Source organism: Arachis stenosperma, chromosome 2 (assembly GCF_014773155.1).
Source record: "Arachis stenosperma cultivar V10309 chromosome 2, arast.V10309.gnm1.PFL2, whole genome shotgun sequence".
NCBI classification, from domain to species: Eukaryota; Viridiplantae; Streptophyta; class Magnoliopsida; order Fabales; family Fabaceae; genus Arachis; species Arachis stenosperma.
In genome coordinates, this window is record NC_080378.1 from 39,769,553 (window position 1) to 39,777,430 (window position 7,878).

Below are 7,878 nucleotides of genomic sequence, written 5' to 3' on the forward strand. Positions count from 1 at the left end.
CTCATCAGTTTTTAGCTGAATTCTTGCAAATCTGTGACACTGTCAAGACTAATGGGGTTGACCCTGAGGTCTACAGACTTATGCTATTCCCTTTTGCTGTAAGAGACAGAGCTAGGATATGGTTGGGCTCACAACCTAAAGAAAGCCTGAACTCTTAGGAAAAGCTAGTCAATGCCTTCTTGGCAAAGTTCTTTCCACCTCAAAAATTGAGTAAGCTTAGAGTGGAAGTCCAAACTTTCAGACAGAAGGAAGGTGAATCCCTCTATGAAGCTTGGGAAAGATACAAACAATTGATCAGAAAGTGTCCCTCTAACATGCTTTCTGAATGGAGCATCATTGGTATCTTCTATGATGGTCTGTCTGAACTGTCCAAGATGTCATTAGACAGCTCTGCTGGAGGATCTCTTCATCTGAAGAAGACGCCTACAGAAGCTCAAGAACTCATTGAAATGGTTGCAAATAACCAATTCATGTACACTTCTGAAAGGAATCCTGTGAACAATGGGACAAATTAGAAGAAAGGAGTTCTTGAAATTGATACTCTGAATGCCATATTGGCTCAGAACAAAATATTGACTCAACAAGTCAATATGATTTCTCAAAGTCTGTCTGGAATGCAAGCTGCACCAGGCAGTACTAAGGACGCTTCATCTGAAGAAGAAGCTTATGATTCTGAGAACCCTTCAATAGAAGAGGTGAATTACATGGGAGAACCCTATGGAAACACCTAAAATTCTTCATGGAGAAATCATCCAAATCTCTCATGGAAGGATCAACAGAGACCTCAACAAGGTTTCAACAACAATTATGGTGGAAGAAACAGGTTTAGCAATGGCAAGCCTTTTCCATCATCTTCTCAGTAACAGACAGAGAATTCTAAGCAGAGCCACTCTGACTTAGCAACCATGGTCTCTGATCTAATCAAAACCACTCAAAGTTTCATGACTGAAACAAGGTCCTCCATTAGAAACTTAGAGGCACAAGTGGGACAGCTGAGCAAGAAAATTACTGAACTCCCTCCTAGTACTCTTCCAAGCAATACAGAAGAGAATCCAAAAGGAGAATGCAAGGCCATTAATATGACCCACATGGCCGAAGTTGGAGAGGAGGAAGAGGCAGAGATCACCACTGAGGAAGACCTCAATGGACGTCCACTGGCCTCCAATGAGCTCCATAATGAGGAACAATGGGAATCTGAGGCTCACACAGAGACCATAGAAATTCCATTGGATTTACTTCTGCCATTCATGAGCTCTGATGAGTATTCTTCCTCTGAAAAGGATGAGTATGTCTCTGAAGAGCAAGTTGCTAAATACCTTGGAGCAATCATGAAGCTAAATGACAAGTTATTTAGTAATGAGACTTGGAAGGATGAACCCCTTTTGCTCACCAAAGAACTGGATGACTTGACTAGGCAGAGATTACCTCAAAAGAGACAAGATCCTGAGAAGTTCTCAATACCTTGTGCCATAGGCACCATGACCTTCAAGAAGGCCTTGTGTGACCTAGGGTCAAGTGTAAACCTCATGCCTCTCTCTGTAATGTAAGGTTGGCATTCAACTTACCCATGATGCAAGGAGATGAACACCCTTACACTAGAAGGGTCAACTTTGATCAAAGGTTGGACCAAGTCCTTATAGAAATTTTTGAAGAGGGCGCTTGGTGCACGAAATTGTGATCATCAATGGCGCCATCAACATGGTACGCTCATTGCAATCTCAACTCTCTATCACAACTCCGCACAACTAACCAGCAAGTGCACTGGGTCGTCCAAGTAATAAACCTTACGCGAGTAAGGGTCGATCCCACGGAGATTGTTGGTATGAAGCAAGCTATGGTCACCTTGTAAATCTTAGTCAGGCAGACTCAAATGGGTATGGGTGATATATGAATAAAACATTAAGATAAAGATAGAGATACTTATGTATATCATTGGTGAGAGCTTCAGATAAGCGTATAAAGATGCTTGTCCCTTCCGTCTCTCTGCTTTCCTACTGTCTTCATCCAATCCTTCTTACTCCTTTCCATGGCATGCTTATGCAAGGGTTTCACCGTTGTCAGTGGCTACCTCCCATCCTCTCAGTGGAAATGTTCAACGCACCCTGTCACGACACGGCTATCCATCTATCGGTTCTCAATCAGGCCGGAATAGAATCAAGTGATTCTTTTGCGTCTGTCACTAACGCCCCGCCCTTAGGAGTTTGAAGCACGTCACAGTCATTCAATCATTGAATTCTACTCAGAATACCACAGACAAGGTTAGACCTTCCGGATTCTCTTGAATGCCGCCATCAGTTCTTGCCTATACCACGAAGACTCTGATCTCACGGAATGGCTGGCTCGTTTGTCAGGCGAGCGCTCGGTTGTCAGGCGATCAACCATGCATCGTGTATCAGGAATCCAAGAGATATTCACCCAATCTAAGGTAGAACGGAGGTGGTTGTCAGTCACACGTTCATAGGTGAGAATGATGATGAGTGTCACGGATCATCACATTCATCAAATTGAAGAACAAGTGATATCTTGGAACAAGAACAAGCGGAATTGAATAGAAGAACAATAGTAATTGCATTAATACTCGAGGTACAGCAGAGCTCCACACCTTAATCTATGGTGTGTAGAAACTCCACCATTGAAGATACATAAGAACAAAAGTAATCATTGGCTTCGGTCCCAGAGAGGGAACCAGAAAAACCAAGATGAAAATACAATAGTAAAAGGTCCTACTTATAGGGAACTAGTAGCTTAAGAATTACAAAGATGAGTAAATGACATAAAAATCCACTTCCGGGCCCACTTGGTGTGTGCTTGGGCTGAGCAATGAAGCATTTTTGTGTAGAGACTCTTCTTGGAGTTAAACGCCAGCTTTTGTGCCAGTTTGGGCGTTTAACTCCCACTTTGGTGCCAGTTCCGGCGTTTAACGCTGGGAATTCTGAAGGTGACTTTGAACGCCGGTTTGGGCCATCAAATCTTGGGCAAAGTATGGACTATCATATATTGCTGAAAAGCCCAGGATGTCTACTTTCCAAAGCCGTTGAGAGCGCGCCAATTGGGCTTCTGCAGCTCCAGAAAATCCACTTCGAGTGCAGGGAGGTCAGAATCCAACAGCATCTGCAGTCCTTTTCAGTCTCTGAATCAGATTTTTGCTCAGGTCCCTCAATTTCAGCCAGAAAATACCTGAAATCACAGAAAAACACACAAACTCATTGTAAAGTCCAGAAAAGTGAATTTTAACTAAATACTAATAAAAATATACTAAAAACTCAACTAAAACTACTAAAAACATACTAAAAACAATGCCAAAAAGCGTACAAATTATCCGCTCATCACAACACCAAACTTAAATTGTTGCTTGTCCTCAAGCAACTGAAAATCAAATAAGATAAAAAGAAGAGAATATGCAATGAACTCCAAAAACATCTATGAAGATCAGTATTAATTAGATGAGCGGGGCTTTTAGCTTTTTGCCTCTGAATAGTTTTGGCATCTCACTTTATCCTTTGAAATTCAGAATGATTGGCTTCTTTAGGAACTCAGAATCCAGATAGTGTCATTGATTCTCCTAGTTAAGTATGATGATTCTTGAACACAGCTACTTTATGAGTCTTGGCCGTGGCCCAAAGCACTCTGTCTTCCAGTATTACCACCGGATACATACATGCCACAGACACATAATTGGGTGAACCTTTTCAGATTGTGACTTGATACGTAAAAATTAGATTTCACGTACAACCGGCAAGTATACCGGGTCGTATCAAGTAATAAGACTCACTAAGAGTGAGGTCGATCCCACAAGGATTGGTAGATTAAGCAACTTTAGTTAAATGGTAAATTTAGTTAAGCAAACATGTTGTTGATTTTATGAGTATTGTGACTTTTGAATATAGTTGCAAGAATTTAAATGGCAAGGAAGTTAAGAACGGGAGTATAGGAATAAAATGAAAGTAAATAACTGAAACTTAAATTGCAAGAAACTTAAATGACATCAAATTAAATTGCAAGAAATTAAAGTGCTGAATTCTAAAGAGCATAAGAGTAAATAGCAAGAAATAAAGAACAAAATGTAGATGACAAGAATAATAAATTGACAGAATGTAAAAGGGAATTGGGTTATGGGTGATCAAACTACTAGAAGCAAAAGAAATAAGAATTGATGATGGAGAAGATCATTAGGGATCAGAGATGCAAGTTTTCATGAATTGATGTTAGTCAAATCCTTCTCAATCATGGGTATAGATCCATGGCAAGTGGGTAATTGAATCCCAATCTCTTGGTGATTCAATTTCTCTCAACATAACCAATTGCCACTCTCGTGATCTAATTGTTCATGAGAAGAGATGAAGCTCAAATCTAATCCAGCCACACAAATCCCATAATCTCAACCAAGGAGAGTTACATCTCACATACTAACCAAGGTGTATTGATTAAAGAAATCATGAAAGGATGAACTCTAAACCGAATTATGTGGCTCATTCCTCAAATTCACCACATAATTCATATAGATTAACCCCTCTCTCGATGGTGGTTGAATCTTTGAAGAACAAGAGTTCCCTCTTTAGATCAACCACTAGAATTGAGGAGGAGAAGATGAGTTCACCAATACATTTAACAAGCAGAGCTCTTCCCCCTAATGAATGGGGTTTAGTGAATCATAGCTCCAATTTCAACCATAATTGCCATCAACAACAACTAAACTAAGTGTAAAGAAAGAAGAAGAAGAATGATGAAATGCTTAAAGCTTAAGAAATCAAGAAGAGAAGTTCCAAGAAGAACCCAAAATGCTCTCCGGGTTTCCTCCCGGAAGTACTAAAGAGTTCTCAAAATAAAGTGCTAAGAGTCTAAAATTCTAAGTGTCAAAAGTCCTCCCAAAGTACAAACTCAATCTCTTTTTATACTAGTCCCATAACTCTTTCAAAGCTCTTGAATTGGGTTAGCAATATGGGCTTCCTCTTTGTTAAATTCTTGGCTCAATTGGAAGAAGTGTTGCTAGACTTGGAAAGGAAGAGTTCATTCATCATGCTTCTGGCCCATTGGCTTGGCGTTTTTGTCAATAATGCTGGCCTTAATGCACGTTGGCAACGTGCATCACAATTTCCTGGAAGTGAAGTTTGAGACTTGGGCGTTGCTAGCCCAAGTTGTTGCTAACAACTTGCTTTTCCTCTTCTTGGCTCTACTTTCATGCCAAATGTAGCCCAGAATTTGAGTGTCAACCTTCTGCTTCAATATGGACTATTATACATCATTGGAAAGCTCTTGATGTCTATTTTCTAATGCCACTGGAATCACCTCAATTGGACTTTCCTAGCTCAAGTTATGCTTCCTCAAAGAAGGTAAGGTAAAGCTGCCAAGTTGTTGCCAAAAACGCACCTTCACTCCCAAGTTGGCAACGTGCCCGTGCCTAGCCTCCCAAGGCAGGGACTTGGGGCTGGCGTTGTTGCAAAACACGCCCCCTTGTTAGCACGTTGGCAACGTGCTCGTGCCCCCCTCCAGGGCTAATCTCTAGCCTTCTTGAATTTCAACTTCATGTTCTTGTTTTTAGGGCCTAAAGATGACTCTGGTTTGGCTTCAATTTTGTGCTCCACCATAGACTATTATATATGGTTGGAAAGCTCTGAATGTTAGCTTTCCAACGCAACTGGAAGCACTCAATTTGGATCTCTGTAGCTCAAGATATCTTCCATTGAAGGGGACATGGTCAGGCTGCCTTGTTGGAGTTGTTGTGGATAACGCCCCTATATTCCAAGTTGGCAACGTGCTCTTCACCATGCAAAACTTCCTGGCATTATTACCAAACACGCCAATGCTTTCTTGAGTTGGCAACGTGCTCGATGCTCTTTCCTAGCTCCAAATATTGCTTCCCACGTTGCCATTGAACACGCCTATAGAGGCTGGCGTTGGCAACGTGGTTGGCACTATCCCCTGGCGTTGGCAACTTGAATGGTGCCTCTCCCTGGCGTTAGCAACGTGAATGGTGCCTCTCCCTGGCGTTAGCAACGTGAATGGTGCCTCTCCCTGGCGTTACTGATGAACACTCCTTCTCTTCAGCACGTTGGCAACGTGCTCGAGCCTTCCTCAAGGCTCCATATTTGCTTCCTGGCGTTGCCTTGAAACACGCCAATGATAATGGCGTTGGCAACGTGGTTGAGCTCCAAAACTTGGTGCCTAGCCAAGCATTCTTTCCTGGCGTTGCCTTGAAACACGCCAATGGTTCCTGGCGTTGGCAACGCCCTCGAGCTCCTCTCCAGGCTTCATTCTTGTTGCTTGGCGTTGCCTAGGAACACGCCAGTGAAGTAGCACGTTGGCAACGTGCTCAAGCTCCTCCATGGCCCAAGTTCCTCTAGCTTAGCGTTGCCTTGAACAACGCCCATAGTTCTTGGCGTTGGCAACGCCCTCGAAACTCCTTCATGGCCCAAGTTCCTTGCTTGTGTGCGTTGCCCATAACAACTCACTCCTTCTTCCAAGTTGGCAACGCCACTTCTCTTCCAAGGTTGCCTGGCGTTGCTGACGATTGGATTTTTGACGGTTTAGAATTTCACTAATGAAATCTCGTTGTAAAGTATAGTTTCTAAACCAAGCAATAATCCTTTCATACAAAAAGTTGTTTGTCACTAAAACAAACCCCTAAATTTATAAACCGAAGTATTCAAACCTCGGGTCGTTCTCCCTAGGAATTGTAATGAAGTGTTTTGTTATTGGTTTGAGTTATTTTTGGGGTTTTGATAAGAAACATGAAAGATAAATGGCAAGAAAGTAAACTAAGGCCTAAAAAAGGTCTTAGCAAGGGTTGGTAGTCAAGGATCTCTATCCTAATCACTAACCACAATATGAGAATTGGCAAGGATTAATCCCATTAAATCATCCTCTAACTAGTAGTAAAGGAAAGTTAAATGAGCTATATCAATCCTAGTCCATAAGTCCTAACTCTCCACCAATTCAATTAGTGAGAACTAGAGTCAATGGCTCCCAATCATCAATCACTTGGACATTAGTAACTCAAGAGTTCCTAAGTTACCTTTCCAAGCCAAGAGTATAAAATTCTACTCTAAAATCCAACTAAGCATTTCATCAAACACTTGGAAGGCATAAAAGGAAAGCATAGTAAATTGCAAGAAAAGTAAATCTACACTACTCAATTATAAGGAATTAACAACAACTAATCAAATGAACACATTTATTATGAATTACCTTTTATTGAATTGGAAGAAAGTGGAAGGAACAATTCTAGTTCTACAACAAAAACATAAGAACAACATAAAGGAGATTACAACAAAAGAATGGAAGAAGAATGAATGTACTAACAAGAAATTGAGAAGAGAGATGTAGAAGAAGATGAATCTAAACCTAGATCTAAGAACTAAACCTAATCCTAATCCTAATTCTAGAGAGAAGTGAGAGCTTCTCTCTCTAGAAACTAACTCTAAACTAATCCTAATGAGTGTGTATGAACTAATGAGTTGGAATCCCCTTTTCTCTTCAATCCTTGGCTTTAAATAGCATCTTTGGCGCCAAAGTTGGTTGGGATTGGGCCCCACAACCCTTCAGAATTCGTTGGCCACGTTTTCATTAAAAAAATCATAAACCAACACCTTCGCGTACGCGCACAGCACGCGTACGCGTCCATGGAGTAATTCGCAGGTGCGCGCAAGCGCCAGGTGCGCGTGCGCGTCCATGGGCGAGTTCAACTTCTTTGACTTTTCATGATTTCTCCACTTTGCATGCTTTCCCTCTTCACTCCTTTGATCCATTCCTAGCCTCTTCAATCTGAAATCACTAACAAACACATCAAGGCATCTAGTGGAATCAAAGGGAGATTAAAATCATCAAATTAAAGACCTAAAAAGCATGTTTTCACATCTAAGCACAAACAAGGGGACAATC

The 7,878-nt window shown here is 41.4% G+C and overlaps 1 non-coding gene across 1 annotated transcript; it reads right to left on the minus strand.

The window, feature by feature from the left end:
- Nucleotides 1–212: 212 nt before the first annotated feature.
- On the minus strand, nt 213–320 carry LOC130963787 (small nucleolar RNA R71). The gene has a single exon (XR_009079906.1). It is a non-coding gene; the product is annotated as a small nucleolar RNA R71 (small nucleolar RNA).
- Between the last annotated feature and the right edge of the window lie 7,558 nt (nt 321–7,878).